This window comes from Marmota flaviventris, chromosome 14 (genome assembly GCF_047511675.1).
Source record: "Marmota flaviventris isolate mMarFla1 chromosome 14, mMarFla1.hap1, whole genome shotgun sequence".
In the NCBI taxonomy this organism is placed as follows: domain Eukaryota; kingdom Metazoa; phylum Chordata; class Mammalia; order Rodentia; family Sciuridae; genus Marmota; species Marmota flaviventris.
Window position 1 is genome coordinate 98,313,804 of NC_092511.1, and position 25,397 is coordinate 98,339,200.

General features: G+C 48.4%; 2 pseudogenes; both read right to left on the reverse strand.

Moving 5' to 3' along the window:
* LOC114079858 (leucine-rich repeats and immunoglobulin-like domains protein 1) overlaps positions 1-21,399 on the reverse strand; it is a 30,889-nt pseudogene extending 9,490 nt beyond the window's left edge.
* On the reverse strand, positions 2,396-2,469 carry LOC114079865 (U4 spliceosomal RNA; annotated as a pseudogene).
* Positions 21,400-25,397: the final 3,998 nt, after the last annotated feature.

A 25,397-nucleotide genomic window follows, 5' to 3' on the forward strand; every position in this document is an offset into this window, starting at 1 on the left:
GAGACACTTTAGAGTTTAAGAATTTTTAAATGTACAATTTAAAAATTCCTACAAAGAAAATCTCAGACTAAAGTGAATTCTACCAAACATTTAGAGAGAGAGCCAATCCAAAGCATCCAAAGCATTTTTTCTTCCTTTTTTTTTGGACAAGTAAATGTGAAGAGAATGTCTTCCAACTCATTTTATACAACTATTACTCTAACAGCAAAACCTAAGAAAAACATCACACACACACACCAACAACAACCTAGAGAACAATGTCTGAGTATAGATGCAAAAACTTCAGCAAAAATCTTAGCAAACTGAAATGTATAGCACCTAAAAAGAATTTCATACTATAATCAATTTAGGCTGAACCCAGGAAAGCAAGGTTTAACATCCAAAAATCAATGCAATAGACCATTGTCAATAAAATAAAGACGGAAAATAAACCCACACATTCATTTCAGACACACACACATATAACATGTAACATATACCAGACAGAATCCAATACCTTTTCATATTAAAAATACTCAAAAATTAGGGATAAGAAGGGAACTTACTCAACTACATAGAGTTCATCTTTGAAAACCCACAGTTAATATTACACTTAGCTGGGCTCGGTGGTGTGCACCTGTAATCCCAGCAGCTTGGGAGGCTAAGTCAGGAGTAAAGCCAGCCTCAGCAATGACGAGGCGCTAAGCAACTCAGTGAGACCCTGTCTCGAAATAAAATACAAAAGTGGGCTGGGGATGTGGCTCAGGGGTTGAGTGTCCCTGAGTGCAATCCCTGGTACCCACTCCCCCACAAAAAACTATTGTAAATGGATTTTTTGTTGTTATTTAGCACCTCACAATTGCTGAGGGTGGCTTTGAACTCGCAATTCTCCTGGCTCAGCCTCCCAAGCTTCTGGGATTAAAGGGATGCAACACTGAGCCTAGCCCTAAAAATATTTTTAAAGAAATTTTTGCACAACTGTCAAGAAACTGAAAAACAACCACCACAATTCACAGAGTAGGAAATGATATTTACAAATCATAGACCTGATGAGGGTCTCATATTCAGAATTGATATCTCATAACAAAATAAACAGTGAAATGAATATGGACAAATGACTTGAGTAGCTACTTTTCCAAAGAAGCTATGCATGATCCAATAAGCATCTAAAAAGTTGTTCAACATCATGAGTCACTGTGGAAATATTAAGACTACCATGAGATTCCACTTTGTTCTCATTAGCAAATCTAAAATAAATAAAAAAAGATAGCACATGTCAGCAAGAAAGAAATCAGAACCCCACACATTGCCAGTTGGTGTGTACAATCCTGAAGCCGCTTTGAAAGAAACATTTTGACAGTTCTTCGTTCAAACCTAGAGCTACCATATGACCCAGAGATTTTATTCCCAGGTGCAATCCCAAGAGAATTCACATAACTAACCAGTGAATGAATGTTCACACCAATTAATCATAAAATCCCCAAAGTAAGCACCATCTAATATTCTCCATCTGATGAAGGGATGAAACGAAACCTATATCCATACAGCAGGATGTCATTCAGTAACAGAAAAGGAACTGATGCTTTAAAATTTGCTCAGGGGCTGGGGCTGGGGCTCAACGGTACAGCACTTGCCTAGCAGGTGTGAGGTGCTGGGTTCAATCCTCAGCACCACATAAAAATAAACAAATAAAATAAAGGTATTGTACCCAATTGTAACTAAAACAATATTAAAGATAAAATAAAATAAAATTATGCTCAGGGATGGGGGCAGCTCAGACCCCAGATTCAATCCCCTCAGTGGGGGAGAAGACCAGGCAAAGTAAGAAAGGAAGAGTTCCACAGGCCACATACCGTCCAACGGCATTCATGTTACCTGTCCAGAATAGGCATGTCAGATACACATGTGGATTAGTGACCGCCAGGGTTGGCTGGGTGCCAGGAGAAGAGGGAGCACCTGCTAAGGTGTGGGGTTGTGGTTTCTTTCAGAGGTGATGAAAATGTTGTAAATCAGAGAGTAGCAATGATGACACACACTTAGAATATTCTAAAACCAAAGTTCACATTTTAAAGAGGTGAATTTTTATGACATGTAAATTATATTTATCACACACACATACACACAAAGTTTTACTGAATAACAATTCACCTACACTGCAACTTGCCCCTTACATGTTCACAACTGAATAGTCTATAGTGTATTCATGTGTGGGTGTCGTCATGGCTATAGTCAATTTTAATATCTTTGTCACCTCATGGAGAAGCACTTTGTAGCTACTTGCTCTCCCCCTCCATCTTTCTCCAGGCTGGAGCACTTCCTAGGGCACTTCCTATCTCTATAGATCTCCCTTTCCTGGGTGTTCCCTCTGACTGGGTTGTAGACTGTGGTGCTTTGTCACTGATGGCTTTCCCTTAGCTTAGCATTTTCAATTAGCAATAATCGCACCTCAGATAAACCTCGTTGGCTATGATACTGCCACTGCACAAAGCTGTTAGCTTTTCATTTTCAAAGATCATCCAGGCTGTGGGAGAGATGGGTTGCATTTTATGGCCTAATAATACTCCAGAGTCTGGCTATGCCACCTTCCTCTGTTCATCCATCAAGTGGTGGGCCTTTGGGTTCCCATTTTTGACTGTTATAAATAATGCTGCTGTGAACACATAAGTAGAGTGGTTTTCATGAGATATGCCTTTGTACAGACATGCATTTGTATCACAACTGTTTAAATGAGGAATTGCTAAGGGTGCCTTCCAAAGGAACTGCCCATCTTGTACTCCCCCAGCAGTGTGGGGGGATTGGGGGTGTCCCCTTGCTTACCAGGGCTGGCTCCTACCTGGCTCTACTTGCCCTCTTGGAGGGTGAGAGGTGATTGTGCTTTGAATATTTTTTAAGATGTGGGAGAGCCCACAGAGCTGGAAACTCTGATCTTCTGACAAGTGTTTTTGTGATTCCCATTAACAATAGATGGTTGTTTTTTGGGGGCGGGGCGGGGTGGGGTGGGTGGAAGCCTGAGCTAAAATGCGGGGGTCAGCCTGAGAGATGTGAAATAAATAACCATTGCAATCCAGAGAATGCCAGCGCCCCAGGTCAGAGGCTGTCACAGCAGACTGGAAGTCATCCCTGGATTGTCCAAGGGAAAGGCTGCCCTGTAGCAGGAATGGGAGGAAGTGGCACATAACTTCACTCCAGGGAGCTATGGAAAGAGATTAATGGTCCAGGGCTCAATGAGCAATGGGCGAAGAACCATAGACCAGCTGTGCCTAGGGAGCCTGAACTAGGCACAGCCTCAGATCCCATGCAGAAAGCCCCTAAGGAGTACTGGCACAGTCCGGAGGTCTGCAACCACGTTCTCCATGCTTACTTCTCCCTGGTCTGAACCAGGCGGGAGGGTGGCCAGCAGGCCCACACTAAGAAGGGGTTTGTCCTAATGGGGTGAAGGGTGAAGGCATGGACAGAAGGCAGTCCTCTTTTACCCTCAGAAGGGAAATGACTAGTGCAAGAGCCAAAATTAGGTCACAGACATGTCCCAGCAGAACCCCTACACTGCTAGGTGGGCTTCCAGTTAGGAATGTCCTGGCCAGGATCTGGCAGCAGGAGAGATGTGCACCCACCCAGCAAGGCCTGACAGGTGTGGAATCCTATCCTCTCTCTTGCTCCAAGCAAACACCAGAACAACTCAAAATTCATCTCAATCTTAGTGGCTGAGAAGCTGCATCATTCCTGTCTGGGCTAGCCTGTGTGTGTGTGTGTGTGTGTGTGTGTGTGTATTCAGCTGTTCAGCATTTTCTGTACTCTTTGCAACCAAACTTGGATCCTGAGAACTCCTGGTCAAAAAAGAAAAAAAAAAAGATGGCATTCCAACAGCCAGAATGAAGGCATCTCTAGCTACCCATGCAGATTTCAGGGGTTTGGAGACACAGCAAGAATGCAGGGCAACACAGAAGGGTTGTTTTTACTAGAGTGAATGTTCTCCTGAGACCTATCTTTCCCGCAGTGGACCTCTCATTCTTGGGTCTGGGAAGAAACACGTGTGAAAACTCCAGCATCATATGCTGCGTAAACTCCCAGCGACACCAGGGCACCAGATCTCTCCTGAAACACTGGAAACATCTTCCTGTGGCTAATAATTCTGAGTGTCGCTGAGCCCCTGCATGCTGCCCTCTGATTGAACGCACAGACTTCTAATGTCACGGAAGGCACCTCATGGTAAATACCATGTGTGATTTCAGCAGAAAATAAATTGCATCCAGGGGCTGATCTGCAGCCATGGGCTGGGATTTCCCGGGATCACAACAATTACTCCCACAAGCAGGAGTCCCTCCTGGCCTCCTCGCCCTTCATGGAAAAAAAAATCTTCCACGTGGTCTTACCACACACAAAACTGTCTGGTGGTACTGAGAAAATGCTCTGATCCTTCAGTGACCCTGGGTGGGCACTGGGGGCTATCATGAAGGCCTGCAGTGTCTTGCTCTTGAGCCATGGAGGCAGCCACTTGAGCTGGCAGTCACACAGAAAGCTGTCACTGCTGATGTGGCTGAAACAAAGAAAAGGACACTGAGGGTGGGACTGCATGGGAACAGTGCAGTTTTAACAGACGGGGACATTCATCGCCACCCACAGCACGTGACGCCAATACCAGCAAGCTGACCTGGGAGATGCCCTTCCCCACAGGTCCTTTCTCTAGAGGAACAACACCTAGAACCTACCTGGAGAGTCTCACTAAGTGCAGCTTGATGAGTCCTTCAGGGTGGAGCCCAACTCTGCCCTCCTACCAAGCTCCAGAGTGGTGCTGACATCCCTGGTCCAGAGGCTGCGCTTGGAAGACTGATGGCCTGAACTTGGCCCTTGTTCTCAGACTCTGCTCCTGTTACCATGGGGACACCTTCTCTCCTTTTCCTGACCTTGGATACACCCTACAGTGGCAAGAATACTTTCCTGATAAGGTACTTGGAACTTCAAACTCAGTCCGCAGCCCTGGGACTTTGATCTAAACTCTGCAACAAGTTCTAAGAAGTCTTCTTTTCTTCTTTTACGGCTGCTGCTTTTTGCCTGGCCAAGCTGTGTGCCTTCTTCTTCTTCTTCTTCTTTTTTTTGGGCAGAGTTTGGGGGAGTGCCAGGGATTGAACCCAGAGGCACTTAACCATTGAGCAACATCCTCAGCCCTTTTTTATTTAAAGCCAGGGTCTTGCTGAGTTGCTTAGGGGCTTGCTATGTGACTGAGGTTGTCTTTGAACTTGTGATCCTCCTGCCTCAGCCTCCTGAGCTGCTGGGATGACAGGTGAGCACCACAGCACCTGGCAAAGCTGCATGTTTTCTTACTTCTGAATGTCAGCCTTCCAGCCACACTTCCTGCCTGCCTGCCCCTCTCTCTACACCAGCATCACCCAGGAGGTCGGGAGAATGTCGCACCACTCCCTAAACAGTGCTCATTAGTTAACTGCCTCTGCCCAGGGAGCATGAGAATGTTCAACTTGGGTTTTGTGAGCCTCCAACCAAAACAGAGAATATTTTCTTTTTCATTTATCAGCAACTGAGGATAAGCTTTTCAAACAGAAATCAGAGTGGCCATCTGAGTGGACATTCCTTCTTGAGGAGTCACACCAAGATAAGTCATGTGGAGGGTCTAGCTTCCCTGGGAGAGCCCAGGCCGGAGCTAAAGAACAATGGCCAACCTGTGAGAAGGGCAGATACAAAGCATGTGGCTTCCCTGTCATGTCCCTGTTTCCCCGTGAGAGAAAGGGGCACAGTATGCCTAGGAATCCACACTCGGGGTGCTGGCCAAGAGTCCAGCCAATGGCTCGCTCCTCAAGCTGCTGCATCCCTCAGACCCACAAAGCAAACACAGAGACTGAATTTCTGTTATCCTTCACTCTGAATGTGTTTTTTGGTTTGTTTGTTTGTTAGCTACCAGAGATTGAACATAAGGGCTTAACCACCGCAAGCCACATCCCCAGCACTATTTTGTGTTTTATTTAGAGACAGGGTCTCACTGAGTTGCTTAGGGGCCTCGCTGAGTTGCTGAGGCTGGCTTTGAACTCACAATCCTCCTGCCTCAGTCTTCTGAGTCCAGGGATTTTTATTTATCACCAACATTCCCCTCTACTTGATTTTCCAGGTATCCAGCCCTACATCCAGTGAAGAATCACTTGTCAGGAAGGGGAGCTGGGGGATCTGTTCTTCAGAAACTGTCTCTCCCAGATGGAAAATGAAGAGTAGCCATGGCAGGGAAGGAGCCTGGAAGGCTGCAGCTCTCCACACAGCCCCGTAGCCCCAGTGAACCTGCCTTGAGCTCCTGTTTGGAGGTTCATGACTCTCTTCGGCAAGAGCAGCAGCCTTGAGTTCCTCAACACAAGGCTCTTCATGCGACAAGTGCTCAGAGCACCACCTCCTCTCACAGGAATGTTTCTTGCCGTCCTTGGTTCTTAACCATGAGGATTGGGCCTTTTCCCCATTCCTACCCTCCCCGCCCCAATCAAGGGTCCCCCTGGGGTGGCTTTAGGAATGGGATGAAGTCAGGGCACAATGATGACCACCCTCTGGCATCTGACATCTTGTAGGCAGTTCTCAGAAACCTCAGTCAGACCTGTAGGGGACTGACATCACAGACGGAATTTACTGGTCCCAGAATCAGTGGTGTGTGGAAGGAGGCGAGGTCATCACTCTGCCTGGTCCATGACAGAGCGGAGCGCCTCAGATCCCAGTTACATGGCACTCCACCTCTGAGCATCCATCAGTGCCTCTGCTCGCTCAAACCCACCCCGGCTCATTCAAGAATCCCTTCTCCATGCAGACTTTTCACTTTAAGCGAACGCATGTGAGAATGTGTCCCTGAAGTAATTAAAGGGGTGATCACCCACTTTTTAGAAAAGAATGCATTTGACATTATATAGAACATCAGATAGCCCACCACAGCCTGCAGGCTGCTGCTGTTGTCCCAGTACAAATTCAATGGCACACAGCCTCACCTGTTCCTTTATGTATTATTTATGGCTGCTTTCTGCTTTAACAATCTTGCCAAGGATTTGCTTGTGGCCCAGAGTCCAAAATATTCATGTCATCACCCTTTAAGAAAAAGAGTGTCACTGGGTATGTTGATGCACACCTGTGACACCAGGAACTTTGGAGGTTGAGTCAAGAGGATCTCAAGTTTGAGGCCAGAACTTGTTTTGTTTGTTTGGGGCAGGGGGTTGCCCTAGTGATACCCTGTCTCAAAAAGGGCTTGTGATGTGGCTTAATGGTTAAGCACCCCTGAGTTCCATCCTCAATACCGCCCTATCAAAAAAAAAAAAAAAAAGATATTGCCTACCTTTTGATCCCAAGTAAGCACCACTTCTTTTGGTGGGGGGCAGAGAGTAACTGGGGATTGAAATTGAACCCAGGGGCACTTAGGCACTGAGTCCCATTCCCAGCCCTTTTGACATTTTTATTTAGAGACAGAGTCTTGCTGAGTTGTTTAGAGCCTCAATAAGTTGTTGAGGCTGGCTTTGAACTTGTGATCCTCCTTCCTCAACCTCTTGAGCTGCTGGGATGACAGGCGTGCACCACCAAGCCAATTTCCCCATGTATTTTTTTTTAAAAAAAACGATTTAATTAAATTCACCCATAAATGATCATAGCTATTAGAAAAAGTGAGCATAAAGCAATTACAAGGGTTTGTTACTCTGGAAGTTCTTCCTCATGCTCACAAAGGCCCCAGGAAGCCCAGGTACATACAGCTTCTTAAGATTCCCCATCTTGATAAAGGTGTCCAGCTGCACAGACCTGATGGCATTCTCTTCCAGGTCCCTGAAACACAACACAAGGACTGGTGCAAAGAAACCCTGGGTGCTGGGCTGGGGTTGTGGCTCAGTGGTAGAGCACTCACCTAGCATGTGCAAGTCCCTGAGTTTGATCCTCAGCACCACATAAAAATAAAACAAAGATATTGTGTCTATCTACAACTAAAAAAAAAATAATAGAATATTAAAAAAAGAAACACCAGGTGCCCTTCCATCTAGCCACGTGTCTGAGCCAGGAAACTCAGAGGTTTTCCAGGACAGCCTTGGCTTTAGGTGACCCACAGGTGATAACTTCACAGGAGGTGGCTCTCACACATGTTGACACAGCACGTGCAGTGACACGGGGACCCAGCCAGTCTGAGGGGCAGCACAGAGTCTGGTGCAGGCCTGCTCAGCAAGTCAAGGCTCTCCCAGCAGAACATGGGATCAAATTGGTTCAAAGAGAAAACAAACTAAAGCACACACACTCAAGGCAGCTACCCCAGAAGCACTGTGAAGGTCTCAAGGCTGGCTGGTCCCCTTCCTCCCAGGGCTGGGAAGGCAACCACAGCCATAGAGAAGTTCCCAGTGGGGTGGTGTATGCATCACTCTGCTGGCTGGCCTAATGGGGATGGCGAGGAGACCAGGGCCTGGGAAGGAGTGGGTGCAGTGGTGACACAGGCAGCAGCAGGGAGAAAGGTATTGTCTACACACCAGTTGCATTAATTGGGAGCACACCAACTGGCCATATGTTCTGTGACTGCTCTGGCATGGGCAAGATAAGGGCCAGAGTTAAAGCAGCTGTCACTTCTAAATAGCCTGTTTCTCAGTCTACAAAGATGCTGACTAAATCACCAGCAGACTGCTGTGGCCACCTTTGGCAGGCCTGCGGGACAGGCAAGGTCTGGCGAGATACTCACAGGTGCCCCAGGCATTCCAGCCCCATGAACGCTCTCTTTGCCATGGACTTGATCTTGTTCCCAATGAGAGTCCTGCAGTTACCAAACATCCAGGAAGAGAGAGGGTGGGGGGAAAGTGGGGAGAAAGAACACATGATCAGCGCGATGCTCCCTGGTCAGCCTGTCTGGTGAGAGGCAGGGGAAGCTGACCTGTGCTGAGATCCCAGGGAACATACACAGCCCTACCCCTTCTGAGAGGAAGCACTTTTCTCTATTACAATTCAGTAGGAAGGACAAGCTGAAGGTGTACGCACTTTAGGGCCTACAAAGGCCCCCTGCAGATTTCATCTCACTCCAATCAGAATGGCACTCATCAAGAATACAAGCAATAATAAATGTTGGTGAGGATGTGAGGAAAAGGCACACTCAGGCATTGCTGGTGGGATGGCAATTTGTGCAACTACTCTGGAAAGCAGTCTGGAGATTTCTCAGAAAACTTGGAATGGAGCCACCATTTGACCCAGTTATCCCATTCCATGGTTTATACCCAAAGGACTAAAAATAAGCACACTACAGTGACGTAGCCACATCAGCTTATAGCAGCTCAATTCACAATAGCTAAGCTATGGAGTCAACCTAGGTGCTCTTCAATAGATGAATGGATAAAGAAAATATGGTACATATACAATGGTATTATTATTACTCAGCCTCAAAGAATGAAGTTATGGCATTTGTAGGTAAAAAGATGGAACCAGTGACTATCATGTTAAGTGAAATGAGCCAATCCCCCAAAACAAAGGCCGGATATTCACTCTGATCTGTGAATGCTAGCCCAAAACAAGGGTGGTTGGGGGAATAAAATAAATCCATTGGATTAGACAAAGGGAAATGAAAGGAAGGGAGGGAGATGGGAATAGGAAAGGCAGTGGAATGAATGGGACATAACTTTCCTATATTCATATGTGAATACACGACCAGTGAAACTCCACATCATGTACAACCACAAGAATGGGAAGTTAGACTCCATGTATGTGTAATATGTCAAAATACACTCTATTGTCCTGTATAAATAAAAAGAACAAATAAAAGCCATTGGAAAAAAAACCTCTTGTAGCAACAAGTGGAAACCACTTGTCTGGTCTGGCCCTCTGTCTCCAAGGGCCTCCTGAGGTGGGTGGGGTGAGGCAGGCGATATCATTACAGGAGACAGGCTGGGCACTGTCTCAGTGAGAAGAAGCAGAGGGGCTAACGAAGACTGTGGATCTGAAAACTGCTGCCCACTTCTGAGAACTATGTTCCAGGGATAATGGTTCCCAAAAAGGTAAGAAGGGGTCAGGAAATGGGTGTCTGTCAAGGTGGCTCCACAGCTCTTTGCACCTGAGATGCACCCTGGCAGCCAGGGTGTGGCTGTGGTGAGCTGGGTCCTTGCCCTCAGCCTGCAGGAGATGACTTGTGCTGTGGTTTTTGAGCAAAACTCCAGATTTTATATGATGTCAACCCATCAGACACAGGTCCCACCAAGAACCAGGTAAGAAATCTGCCATAAAAAGGCCAGTTCTACCTCCCACTAGAGAAGGCAGTGAGCACCAAGTCCTCCTGCAGGGATGCCAAGAAAGGGAAGGTGAGCCCTCAAAATCAAAGATGGCAGGGCCAGGCCATCGCCAACTGTCTGAGCTTCAACCTGACTGGAACAAGGCAGAAGCCGCAGGCGTCCTCAGGAGCTTGGACGGGGGAGACTGCGACACCCGCTCTGCAGACACCCCCAGCCCACAGGTAAACGTCTGGGGCAGCCATGCCACAGGGCTCCCTGTCCCCCATTTCATCAGAAATAAACTCCTCCCCTGGGGGCCTCCATTCCCAGGGCCCCAGCAGTCACTCCACATCCAGCCTCAGACAAAGCCAGCTCTGTTTCCTGTCTCCTTTGGAGGGCAGAGACTGCTGTGAATGCCCATCTCTCTGAGGTGGTATGCATGGACATGACAGCAATCTCACCCCAAAAAAGCATTTGTACAGCCTCACAATCAAAATTTCTATTGTAAAACAAATAAACCAAACACAGAAAACCTGGTGGCTTAGCTTAGGCTCTGTAACCACAGAACTAGCAGCAAATAAGAGCTCAGGGGGCACCAAACCCCAAGCAAGGCTGAGAGCACTGCCAACTTCTCCATTTTCTCAGATCCCCCCAGGTCCTAGTAAAAGTGAATGCAGCTAATTAGCTAAATCTGCAAACTAGATCCAGGAAAAAGCCAGGCTTTATTTCAACTAAATATTAGTCACGTTGACCCCTTTCACAGGGAGGCCAGGCTATTATTTCTAGGTGACAATAGCAATAAAATGAATTCTTGATTTTGCAGGGCCAAGTGTGCCGTGGGTGGATTCAAACAGGCATTTATCTTCTCCCTGCTGGCCTGTGGGGGGTGGGTGGCTCTCCAGCCTGACAACGCAGTGGTTCTGACAAAGAGCTGCTGGGTGGCAAAGGAAGCTGAGGCTCTCTGCTGGGTGGATGTTCGTCCCACAGCCAGGGGTACCAAGGAAGGGATGGCTAGCCTCTCATGAGTCTCCTGCCTAGTCAGTCATGGGCTCCCAAAGGCTGAATCAGTGCTTGCCCAAGCCACAGTGGCAAGGCACAGGGGGGCAGTGCAGTGGTGCTCATGTCCCTGGGACAATAATGACAGGCACAACCTCCTTTCCCCTTGAATCCATTCTGAAGGCCCTGCCCACCAGCTACAGGACTTCCTACCTAGTGGGAGCCCAGAAGCTCTGTATCTCCCTAGACACCCCTTTACATGGCCCTCTGCTCCCAGCCTCCCAAAGAATGCCCCAGACCTGGGCGTTGCCACAGGGCAGACCCCTGCATCGCCTGTCCTCCCCATGTCATTATCAGTTCCAGAGAACTGCCTCTCCTGGGGTCCATCAATTCTCCCTTCTCTCCTCACATGCTGCCTGTGCAGGTCCCCAGCAGGTGACTCCAGAGCCACCAGAACAGGATCTCTGGAGAGTATGACAACCCCAGGCAAACGTGGGAGAAAGAAACACTCCAGTTTGAAGAACCATCTGAGCTCAAAACTTGGAACAAGGATGGGAAAGGCAACGTCCTCCCAGTTGTCACACAGAGCTCTGCTGCTCCCACAGCTCTTCAGAGGAAAACACCTCCATTTAGGCCTGGCCTGTGGTGCGGTGGGAGGACCCAGGAGAAGCTCCGCCTCCCTCACAATCAGAGGCAGATCCAGCAAGATGAGCCTCTTAAGCTCTCCAAAGGCCAGCCCAGGCCACCTTGCAGGGACTCCTGTGTGCTTCTCAGGGGAGCCCTGCAGACTGAGGCCAACCCATTCAGATGGGGCCATGTAGCATGGTGGCCACGTCTTCCAGCACGGCCAGGCCACAGGACTCCCAGTGACATGCTGAGGAAAGCCAGCAGGGGAGGGGATCCAAGCGGCACAGTTTCCTCCTTAAACAGCCACTCAACCCCAAGCAAAGTGGTCAGACTGGAGCTGCACACTGAGACCTGCTTTTCTCTTTCCCTTCTCATGCATACACCTTCACACACCATGATAGCAGACAAGGCTGAACCCCAGATGGCTGTCACACACCTACAGCTGTCATCAGATTGTGACAATCTCATTATCACCTCTATCTCTTCCCTTTTGTCATTTTCTAATCCAACTGGATTATTTCAAATCTAAATCACAGGCATCAAATCATTTTATTATTATTATTATTTTGGTATCACGGGTTGAACCCAAGTGTGCTTCAGCACTGAGTCACATCCCCAGCCCTATTTAATATTTTATTTAGACATAGGGTGTCACTGAGTTGCTTAGGGCCTTGCTAAATTGCTGAGGCTGGCTTTGAACTCGTGATCCTCCTGCCTTAGCCTGAGCCACTGGGATTACAGGTGTGCATGACCACACCAGGCTACAGCCCACTTTCTGCTACAGGACTCAGACACAGGACAAGGGAGCTGTCAAAGGGGGATCCAGTGCATGCCAGCAGTCAGAGAGCCAGGTACTCAGAAATACTCACAGCTGGCTGAGGCTGTCAAGGCCAGTGAAGGTGCCCCTGGTGTCCTATATTGTGCTTGAGATCTCATTATGGTCCAGGTTCCTGGGGAGAAGACAGAGCATGAAAGTCTTAGTCACAACCCTCGCACCACTTTGTTTTCATTAGTTTTACATGACAACAGAATATAATACGGCATAATCTTTAAAACATGGAATATAATCCGTTCTAATTCAGTCCCCAGTATTCCCCCCTGCCACTCTCTGTGGGGACAGGATAACAGCTTCAGATTGGTTTCAACACAGCCTAAGGCACCCAGGTGCACCCTAGGGGCCCAGTGTCATGTACGGTCATGAGGACTGTGGCTCTGAGGAGCAGGCCCCACTCTGTACAGCCTGCAGCATGGCCGGGGTCCCACGGCCTTCCAACACAGCTGATGCACACCCCAAATTAGCAGCTTCCCCACCAGGCCTGGGGGCAGAAAGCAGTACAGACCACATGACACAAAGCCCAGTTTGTATTCTGCCTGCACAGGGTGGACATCTTTCCCTGGCATGGGGGATCAGTTGAGAAGTTCCTTGAGGTTCTTTCTTCTCTAAATCAACCAGATCCCTTTTCTGGACATGACCAATAATCTGGAGCAAGGCATGTAGAATAAAAAGTAAATCAGCCAGCAAAGAAAGGGACGCTGGCCCTGTGCCCCGGCATGCTGGCCGGGGAGTCTGGGGCCCAGAGCCCATCTCCTCATGAGGCCTGCACAGAGTTAGACATTGAGCCAGGGAGGACATCTGGGTGCTGAGTCAGACTTGTGACCCACTCGCTTGGGTACGAGGGATGGGGCCGACTCTCCAGGCCAGGCTCCTCCAGCAGAGCAAACCCCAAGGCCAGTGACTCAGCCCCCTTCCCAGCTTCCAAGGGCAGGTCACAGGACCCAGGCGAGACATCACTCCTGGTGGCCAGGCCCTGTTCTGTATGCACTCTGCCATCTTCAACTTTCCACCAGCCCTCGTGCCTGTCCTTCCCTCTCCTGAGCCCTTGCAGAATGGACAGGAACAGAAAGGAATGCTCTTGGCTCCAAGGAGGACCTGGAATGGACAGTGCCAGTGGGAAGGGAGCTCTGACTGAAGGTGAAACACCCCCTGGGACCTTGCTTTTATAGCAGGAAGCTCCAAGAGTGGAGTCTGCTGCTGGAAGGGGCTTCTCCTTCCCACAGTTCATGCCTATTATCTTCAGACTGCATGAACCCAGGCCTGGGCTGTGGCTTTGTGCGCCTATGTCCTCACTCCTGCTGCCAACCTTTTCCTCTTCCTCTGGCCTCCTAAGTCTCAAAGCCTGGTCTAGTTATCTTGCAGGACCTTAGCTTGAATAACTTGGCCTGGGGCGCTTTGGCTCCCCTAAGCAGTGACTCTACATTAAAGCCAGTTCCACCAGGTGCAAGTAAGTGCAGAGGGACTTCCTGCCCCAGGTGCCTGCAGCAAGCCCCTCTCCACTGGGAAATCGTGGGTAAGAAAGGAGCTCCACCACTGTCTGCTAAGAATCACACATCCCTCTCATCCCTCTCTGGGGAATTTCTGCTAATGGTTTGGAAACTATCTGAGGCCAACCATCAAAAAGTTTTATAAAAATCCCAGAAAAGCATCCTGTGGCAAATTCTGGCAACTCACCTAACGGGACACTTAGAGGGACATGGCATTGTCACCTCCACCTGGTTGAATGAGTCCCTAATGAGGTCAAATAAAGACATGGAGTCCTCAACTCCACCTCTTTTGGAAATGAGGCACACCAGACACCAGGTGTGACAACGGAGTTTTGAACTAGCTAGTTTTTGATCTAGTTTCTCCATTGCCTTGGAGAAAAAGACATAGAGGGTTTAAAAAGTGAAGCCAGGTGCAGTGGTGTACGCTGTAATCCCAGCAGCTTGGGAGGCTGAGGCAGGAGGATTGAGAGTTCAAAATTAACTTCAGCAAAAAGTGAGGCCCTAAGCAACTCAGTGAGACCCTGTCTCTAAATAAAATATAAACAGGACTGGGGACATGGATCAGTGGTTGAGTGCCCCTGGGTTTAATCCCTGGTATCCCCAAATAAAAAGAAAGATGATTTCAGGGACAGTCTGGCAATGGATGCCAACCTGGGGATGCTTGCCTCAACAGCAGGACTCAGCATCCTCACTGGCACAATGTGCAGCTTCGGCTTGGTAACACCATGCTTTGGGGTGGTCATTCCCCTCAGGCATCATCCCAGGGTAACGAGACATTCTGCATCAGCTCTGCACACATAACACATCATCTTGGGGTCCAATTCACATCCAAAGCCAGTGAGAGTGGAGTCTGGAGAATTCCCAGAGAGGCCTTCAGTGGCCGGCTCTGCCCTGTTCTGCTCCCCCGCCCAGGACCCTGGGGCTCCATCACCCCCACAGCAAATGCCATACAAGATGTGCAGGTTTTTGAGTCCCTTGAATGCGCCCTTGGTGATGTGGCTGATGGAGTGTGGCTGAGGTGCAAAATCCTCCAGCTGTCCAGCTCAGGCAGGCTCTCCTCATCCAGCCACCTGAGGTTGTTGAAGGACAGGATCTTGGGGAGGTGGAGGGGCACATGTCATTATCGGGCCTCACAGAGTTGCTTACGACAGCCAGTGGGATCTCAGTGGGCAGGGAGTATCTCACAGTGGACGTGCAGCTAGATCATCCACCTGGTCTAACCATGAGGATGGTTGTGCAGGTCCTGGTGTGGTTGAACTTTGGGGATGGCACAATGTCATGCAATACAAAACCTTCCTGCTGGTGTCCATGCTGGTCCTGATTCAGGCTATGAAAAACCTTTCTTGGCAGAGGATTGATACCCCGGACATGCCCCTTATGGGTTGGACGCTGCCACTCCACACACTGGACAGCAGAAGGCGCCACACATCACTGCCCGGGACAACCACTCCAGGGCCTCTGCTTCAGCCTGGAGGCTCTGGCCTGAGTGTCACACCTACTCTTCTTGTGAGCAGGAAAGGACACACCCCAAACCATCCACTCAGCCTGCATATAGGACTCAAGCCTCTTCCCAGACACTCCTGCATTCCTGACACAACACGGGTGCTGTAACTTGGCATATTAGACACCTCTGGTTGAAAAATGGGAAGTTTAGGCTGGGTCAGGCAGAAGAAAAATAGTATCAGTGAAGATTAATGGGTTTTTAAAGGGGGCAGAGACCAGCATTCTTTCCCTCCTGGAGAAATAAGTCATGGTGTGTGTCAGTCTTAGGCCCTGGCAGCAGACCAAAATTATATCCTCATCTGCAATTATGGAATTTTGCTTAGGGAAGGGGCGGGAAAGCAACCCTCAGCCTGGCTCCGAGGTGACATGAGAATAGGGCAAACTTCTAGGACTAGTTAAGCCACACAGCAGTGACCTCTGACCCCCTCTAAAAGGCACAGCAGACAGCTGTACACAGCCAGAAAGCGGAACAGCAAACTCCAAACCCCGCCAAAGCTCCGGAACACAGCTTCTCCAGGAGCTGACACACCCTCTGCCGAGTCACAGGACTGTTCTTCGCCTTAGGAACTAGACAGGCTTAGGACTGTGGGACTCAACACCTGCCCTTCTTCCCCAGGGCTCCCAGCCCAGGAAATCAAAGAACCATGTGTCCCTGGAGTCCCCTGGTGCAGTCCCAGCCTGAGCAAAGAGCTTGACATCCGACACCCAAAAAAGACAATGCAGCACCCTGAAGCATCAGGAAGACTAATCTGACACCCCAAAGCCAAGGGCAGTGAGCAGGAGGGAGAGGCAGGGTGCTGCTTGGCACTCGCTATGACCACAGACCCAGTGAGACCGAAATGCCAGGTTAGCAGAGGGATGTGCATGGGTACGTGACAGGAGAGACACACAACGGGAGAGACGGGGTCAAGATTGAATGCGAGCGCAGCATTAAGATCCAAGGCCCCAGCAAGCCCCTGCGAGTGTGTGCAGCACCCTTACTCTCACTCACGTAAAGTGATTTTTCTAGGCAAAGCCTATGAAAAGTGGGAATGAGGAGACAACCCTCCCAAACTCTCTTGAAAAATAAGGAAACACAACTGGACTAAACTAGAGCATTATTAAACTGAAAATGTTCACCTGGGGAGGAACCCAACACAAGTGGAACTCTAGAAATGGAATGCAGACACAGAAACATGCCCAAATTTTCAGACCCCGTGGCTGTGCAGCTCTGGCTGTGCATGCAGGATGGAGGGGTGTCACCCCCACTGGATGCTCCCCGCATGGGAAGGAGTGAGCTCAGGTGTCCTCAGGCCGAGCCTGGCGTCCTGCCTGGGGATCTTCCAAAGGGATGAGGGCGCTGTACTCCTCTGCACACATCCACCTCCTCCACCAAGCACAGAACAAAAAGGAAGGAGCCAGGCCCCGGGGAAGCTGACTGAGGTGGAAATGCCGAGGACATAGACGTTGCTCCACCGTCAGCAGGTCGCCATTGCTCCATTCAAGCTCCTAGTGTGGCGCAGATGCACTGTTTCTCTTTTTTTCTTTCTTTTTTTTTTTTTGTACTGGTCCTTGAACCCAGGGGTACTCTACCACTGAGCCACATTTCCAGCTTCTTCTATTTTTTTGAGGCAGATCTCACTAATTTGCTGAGGCTGGCCTCGACTTTGTAATCCTCCTGCCTTGCCACCCAGGTCACTGGGATTACAGGTGTGCAACATCATGGCCCAGAGGCCTAGGGTGCCATCACTCTCCAGGTAGCTACATGGGGAAAGTTTCTGGGTTGCTCTTCCTCAACAGAGCCCTCTACTTCAGGAGCTTTTTCCAAAACAAGAAATCCCTGGGGACAGATCTTCCCCAGGGGGACCTACATGCTACACCTCTGCTATTCCAAAAAAAAAAAAGAGGCAGGAATGGCCCTGACAGTACTTCTTTGGGCCTGGCTGGCCTGGGCACCTGTCTTTCTTCCACAACAGGACCCTCTGCTGGCCTGCCTCTGACCTGCCTTTGCACTTGAGGCCTGCACCCCTTCCTAGTCCACTGTGATCTGGGCTCTGGGGGATCTGCCTCCAGGTGCTGTCAAAGACAAAAGCCAAGGACACTTACAACATGGGCAGCTTTGGACAGAACCTCCAGGGGCCATGGTGGATGCGAGAGATGGAGTTGTTGCTGAGGTGTAGCTGGTGCAGGGTCATGAGACCATACATTTCACCCTCATAACTTCCATCAAGCTGTTGTGCTCAAGGTGCCTGAAATGACAGTGCACGTGGGATCAAGGGGCTCCAGCCTTCACCTGACACATGGAGAGCCTGGTCAGCGCTCCAATCAGACACTGTGGTCACAACAATGGTGTAAGAGCACGTGGGAAGCAGGGAGTCCCCTTAGTGTGTGCACACATGCAGGAGAGAAGATGGGCAGACCCCAATGGAGATCTCAAGCCAAGACATACTCAGACATTTCAAAAGGGCAGAGGACACTGGACATAAGTGACTTTTAGTTGAGGAAAAGTGAACCAGGCAGATGAGTGGGCCGAGGAGCTCTTGACAAGAGCAACGCCAGGAGAGGAACAGAGAAGGAAGACAAAAGGGGAGGCAGCCCTTATCCTCATCTGGCTGACAAAATCCACTGTGCCAGGGGACATGGCATTAGCTCTGGAGTCCAATAACTATATGATATATTTTTTTGGTACCTGGGATTGAACCTAGGGGGGTTTCTTAACCACAGAGCCACCTCCCCAGATCTTTTTTTTGCATTTTTGTTTAGAGACAACATCTCACTGAGTTGCTTAGCGCCTTGCTAAGATGCTAAGATGGGCTTTGAACTCATGACCCTCCTGGCTCAGCCTCCTGAGGCGCTGGGATTACAGGCATGCGCCACTACTCCCCGCTCCATGACTATAAGATTTAAATCTTGATTTTGCCATTTGAAGGCTAAAGGAAATATCCAGAAGAATCCACCTCATGGTACTGTCTGGGGATGGAACAGAGAATGTACCTTGGGCTTTGGGCACAGGGCTCAGGACCTGACTCCCAACAAGCTGATTAAGTATGCACAGTAGGTCTCTGACTTACAGTCTTCCAACTTGTGATGTCCGCACTCTATGAAGGTGTGAGAGCAGCACACGTTCTGCAGAAACCCTGCTTGGAATTCTGAATCTAGATCTTTGCTACCTGGTACAATCCTTTCTCAATGCTGGGAGTGGCAGAGAGACAGCTCGCCGTCACCAGAGGAAACAACTGACACTCTACCATGTGTTGTGCTGCCAAGCTAGGATGCCCTGGGTACTAGGTATTAAGTGTATTTTCAACTTATGTCATCTTCAACTCATAGTGGGCTTATCAGGATATGACCCCATCAAATATCAAAGAGCATCTGTGGGCCATTCTCTCACTTCTCAGAATCCTAGCCAATGACAGCTCCTCCCAGACAACTGGTTTCTCTCATGGAAGTTACCAATGACATTTTACCTTTTTTTTGGTACCAGGGATTAAACCCAGGGGTGCTTAACTACTGAGCCACATCCCCACCCCTTTTAAAATTTTATTTAGAGGCAGGATCTTGCTGAGTCACTTAGGACCTTGATAAGTTGCTGAGGCTGACCTCAAACTTGCAATCCTCCTGCCTCAGCCTCTAAAGCAGTAGGATTACAGGCATGCACCACCATGACTGGCCCTAATTTGTATAAATTTGTTTATACAAATGAAATGGCAGAGCCTAACACTATTTTCTTCTGAAAATTATTTTAATCTCAGACCATGATTAACTTAGAACTTCAGATTCTAAATGACAGCCTTGAGGAAGGAAGAGTGTTCTGGAATATGCACCACAGAGCTCCAGCCCATGACCGTAATCCCAGTGACTCAAGAGGCTGAGGCAGGAGGATCACAAGTTTGAGCCAGCCTCAGCAACTTAGTGAGATCCTGTTTCAAAATAAAACATAGACAGGGCTGTTGATAGGGGGCCCCTGAGTTCAGTACTCAATACCACCCAAACCACAGTCTACAACCGGCTGTGCTAAAACTGTATCATAATATTTTAAAGAAGAAATCCCAGTAGTTCATGTGAGTCAGATTCTGAAGCTCAGTTACAGGTCACTATCTCCTCACTTATCAACTCTGCTCTGATCCTTTCAGTTCTTATTAATTTCAGGCCATGAGACCCCAGACTCAGGAAGCAATAACCTGCAGGCTAAAGTGGAAGAGGTCAGAAGCCCCTCACTCAGGTGGGGACACAAGGGCCCACAGGGTTCTACCCCAGCACACATCACTTTCCACACCAAGAACTCCTTCCTTCTCACTTGGGTCTCTTCTATGAAAGCAAACTGGTTGGTGAGAGATTTTAGAACAATGACTACTATGTTTCTGACTGATCTGTTGCAGTGTTTAAAAAAATACAGTGACAAGTACTAAGGAAGGCAATCAACTTCTTAAAAGTCAGACAATTATTAATTCCAGAAAAAAGAAACTGTAACAGTAGAATACTACCTAGCTCAGCTCTGAATGTACATACACATAATTTAATAGCAAAAACAATGCCCAGAGATTCAGTCCAAACTGGGCTTCTACCTATATTGAAAGAAAGTAAGGGTAAGAATAGACTGTTACATCTCCAATTAGCATAACAATGTTGACCAAAGAACAACAGACACAACATACAGAGGAAGGTGAAAGAATTGAAAGTGTCCTTAGATGATGGGAAGGAGCAGGAAAGGACTAGAAGTGAAAGTTCTGAGTCTTTCACTACCTTTTGGAAGCTCATTTTTTTTACTTCCTGTGTGGTGCTGGAGATTGAAATGTGGGCCTTGGGCATCCTAGGCAAGGGCTCAAACTCTGAGCCTCTCCCGCAGCCTGGAAGGTAGTATTTTAAGGAATAGCACAGCAACCTGCAGTGGGGACAGCTATCCCTATTTACAGAGGAGGAAACCCAGGTGTCGGTGCACACCTGGTAGCCGAGGAGGGAAGTGTCGCTCCAAATCAGTGCTCCTACCCAAAGCCCATCCTGGGCCACCCCTCAGCCAAGAGTGGTCTTTGCTGGTCTTCCTCCCAGAAGCCTTTCCCAGGCCCCTACCAGCCCAGGCCAGGGCACTGCCTGGCACATGTTAAGGGGCAAATAATTTGTTTATAAATCAGTGAGTGAATCAACCAAGCCACAAATCAAACTGGTTGATTCACAGTGGGTGTGACAGGTCGTAGGAAATCTGCCACTATGCAGAAAGCCCTGTCAGCTGGACTTCTCCCAGGATCTCCAAGGCATCTCACAGGAGGGTCTCCAAGAGGAAAAGGCAGGAGACCCACAGGGAAGCCCAGCACTCAGGAGTCCCAGATGCTCAGGACATAGCAGGACTTCAGCTCTGCCTCACACAGCCCAGGTGAAAGGGCCAGGCTTCCCTGCACAGCAAGGTTGGCCTGGCCTCCACTCCCCAGAGGTGGCAGAAGAGAGGCCCTGCACTATGTCAAGGGAAGTCTGTGTCCACAGGAGGGGTCATTATAGCAGCCAGACAGCTCCTGGACCAGCCCTGCCACCACTGGCTGTGCAATTTATTTATTTATTTTATTATTTTTATTATTTTTGGTACCGGGGATTAAATTCAGAGGTGCTTAACCACAGAGTCATATCCATACTCCTTTTTATTTTTTTATTTTAAGACAGGGTCTTGCTAAGTTGCTGAGGCTGTCCTTGAACTTGCAATCCTCCTGTCTCAGCCTCCTGAGCCACTGGGATTATAAGTGTGCACCCCTGCGCCTGGCCTGGCTGTGTGACTTGGAACATGTCACTTGGGTGGGCCCTCAGAGACTCACCTCATCATCTCTACAATGGAAATGATGTCATGAAAGCCAGTGTGAGCGCTGACCGAGGTGACATGTGTTCAGCCCAGTGCACAGCACCTGCTCAACTAGGGAGACCATTATGCTTTAAAGCCTTGAACTACAACTGCACTCATGAAAAGTTTGAAAAATACTCAGTAGTGTACAATACCGTCATCAGGGACATGCCTTGTCCATTTAGATTTTAAAATCTACAGAAACTATTATTAAATCTTATGGGAACAGGTAGTTCCCAAATGAATCTCACCATTGCTGAGAGTGGTCTTCAGTGCCAAAACAGAAACTGTGGAAAGGTGTTCAGGAAAGCTGCCTGCACCAGAAATGACCTGTCAATTAAAAATAAATAAATAAATAAACAAACAAACAAATAGATAAATAAATATTTTTTTTTTTATTCCAGTGCCGGGGTTGAACCCAGGGCCTCGAAACTGGAGTCCCGTGCTTCACAATTGAGCCACATCCCCCTCCCCTAAGTTTTTTGAGACAGGGTCTCCCCAAATTGCCCAAACTAGTCTCCAACTTCTAATTCTCCTGCCTCAACCTCCCAATTTGCTGGGATTACAGGCAAGGACTGCTGCACTCAGCAAAAAGTGGTTTTGTTTTCTGGTGCTGGGGATAGAACCCAGAGCCTCAGGAATGCTGGGCAGGTGCTCTTCCACTGAGCTACATCTCTAGGCCCCCAGGCAAAACAACATTTTTAAAGATGCATTCCTACATAAAAAGGAACATTAAAATAATAACCTGAGCCAGCTACTGTGGCACACACTCACAAGCCCAGACACCAAGGAGGCTTAGGTGGGCGGGGGGCACAAGTTCAGCTCTCAAAGATAATAGGGCTGGGAATGTGGCTTGGTGGTAAAGCACCCCTGGGTGCAATTCCCCAGTACCCCCCAAAATAAATACAACAATAAACACCCACAGATTATACCATGCACAGAATTAAAGAACTGAGAGAAGTGGACGAGTGATTTCCAGGCTCGGTGGCCACTGGCCAAGCAGATGCCCCAGGTTTCACCTTCTCTTCACCCTCCCATCCAACCAGGCACCATGCCTGGCTGTCCCCTTAAAAATTCCTCTGCCTGGCGGCCACACCTCTGCTGTCATCCTGCTGCCACTTCTTTGTTCAGGCCTCCGCATCCCTGGGCCATAGGGTAAAGGTCTCCTAGTGGGTCTCTCACCTCTCCCCTGGAAATTACCACCTTTCTACACTAGGTAGCTTTGTCACTTCACAGCCCTGACATGTCCTTTCCTGGATCCCTGCTGCCAGTTAGGAATTCTGGGCACAGCCTGCAGGACTGCCACGTGGCCCCAGGCTTCCACACCAGCCTCCTGCTGCCCTTGCCCCACCCTCCCCACAGCCATCCAGACCTGCAGTTAGACTTGAGCTCACTCTGACACACTTTTGTGTCTCCACCAGGTCCTCCTGGTTTGCAGCACAGCAGCTCTTACAAAACCTCCCTGACCCTCTGCCCTCTGGAGCCCCCATGCACCAGGCTCTGACTGCACTGCCCTGTGCAAACTTCACACAGCGTCGTCCTCCAGAACAGGCCAGGACAGCACTTATGGGTCACTGACTTTTGGAAAAGGGGCCATGACCACTCAATGGGGAAAAATGTGTTTAATAAATGGTGTTGGAACAACAGGGTTCAAACCCACAGGCGAATGAAGTTGTAGCCCCACCTCACACTATATGTACAACTTAACTCAAAGTGCTCTAATGACCTAAAGGTAAGAGGTAGAAAAGTGATCAGTGGTGGCTTGGGCCTGGGCACCACTTGGGCAGCTGGGGGCAAGGGCTAAAAAGTTGTCTTCTTGGAGTGATGAAAATGTTCTAATTAGATTACAATGGTGAGTGCACAGGTTTGTGAGAATACTACAAACCAGTCAATTGTGTGCTTCAAATGGATGAACTGTATGGTATGTGAGTTGTAGTTCAATATGGCTGATACAACAACAACAAATGGTTATACACAAGAAGATAAGAAGAGGGAAAAAAACAGATTTTGATGCCATGCATTTTGGGTGAAAAAAACCCTATGTTCCTTCCTCAATTTGTGTGTCTCCCTCCACCATCATATAAAAGAGTGTAATAAGAGAATTTACTCCATGTAGAGATTGGGAATACGGGGAAAATGCATGAACACATGAAGACAGTCGCTGGCACAGTTTAGGGCTCATGAAAGAAGACAGCTATTTAAAAAGGGGCCTTGAAATAGAAGGAGAAGGAGGAAGGAAAAAGTTGGGGGGGGGGATAGGAGGAGATCATCACAAGGACAAAAGAAGCATATTAAGGCCAGAAATTCTGCCAAAGATCCCAGGTCACATGTTTTTTTAAAGATTCTTTTAATATTTATTTTTTAGTTGTAGCTGGAAACAATGCCTTTATTTATTCATCTTTATGTGGTGCTGAGGGTGGAACTCAGGGCCTCACACATGCTAGGTGAGCGCTCTACAGCTTAGCCACAAGCCCAGCCCCCCTGGTCACATTTTTTTAAGGAACTCTGCAGGCTCCAGGTGTCAGAACTAGAAAAGCAGGACTGTGGACTCAAGGACAAAACAGGGCGGAGAAGGCAGGTGGCAGCCAGCAGTGGCCCTGGAGGCAACCTTAGGAGGCAGAGCATCAGGGGGCCTTCCTGGAGCCCGGAAACCCACCAGGGCCCAGGTAAAGGAAAGGCGACACCGTGTGCTGACACAGGAGTCATCTCTGCACCGAGGCCACCTCTCAGCCAGACTTAAACTCCGCCTGGAGACAACCATGCCCTTCAGAGCTTCACGGGAGCTTCTCAGCCTCCTACCTGGTGGGCATCACCATGTGACCCCGGGGGTCCTGCCTGCCCACCAGGAAAGCTATGCTTGCCAGTTCCCTCCCCATCACTGAGCAAGCACCAGCCATTAGGTGAACTGTGAAGCTCATGTTCATTTTACAGCCAAGTGCCCCAATTCCCAGAGAGGCAAGGAACGCTGGCAGGGTGACCCAGCAGCCACTGGCTGGATGGGAGAGCCTCCCCCTCCCCCCACCCGGACTCCTGAAGGCCCCTGAGATGATATCTTAGGGTGGTTTTGATTTGCACTTCTCTGATTGCTAGAGACGATGAGCATTTTTTCATAGGTTCGTTGATTGATTGCATGTCCTCTCCTGAGAAGTGTCTGTTCAGGCCCTTGGCCCATTTGTTGATTGAGTTATTTGTTTTTTTGGTGTTTAGCGTTTTGAGTTCTTGATATACCCTAGAGATTAGTGCTCTATCTGATGTGTGAGGGGTAAAGATTTTCTCCCAGGATGTAGGCTCTCTGTTCACCTCAAAGATTGTTTCTTTTGTTGAGAAAAAACTTTTTAGTTTGATTCCATCCCATTTAATGATTATTGGTTTTAATTCTTGCACTTAGGAGTCTTATTAAGGAAGTTGAAGCCTAATCCCACATTAGGAACATTAGGGCCTTTTTTTTTCTATTAAATGCAGAGTCTCGGGTTTCATTCCTATGTCCACTTTGAGTTGTGTGCATGTGAGAGATAGGGGTTTAATTTCATTTTGTTGCCTATGGATTTCCAGTTTCCCCAGCACCATTTGTTGAAAATGCTATATTTTCTCTAGTGCATGTTTTGGGCACATTTGTCTAATATAAGACAATTACAATTGTAATCTTTTTGGTTACTTTCTGTGGCCTCTATTCTGTACCATTGGCCTACCAGTCTGTGTTGGTGCCAATACCATGCTGTTTTTGTTACTATTGCTCTGCAGTATAGTTTAAGGTCTGGTATAGTGATGCCACCTGCTTCACTCTTCCTGCTAAGGATTGCTTTAGCTATTCTGGGTCTCTTATTTTTCCAGATGAATTTCATGATTACTTTCTCTATTTCTATGAGGATTGCCATTGGGATTTTGATTAGACCTGCATTAAATCTGTATAGTACTCTTGGTAGTAGTCATTTTGATAATATTAAGTCTGCCTATCCAAGAGCAAGGTAGATCTTTCCATCTTC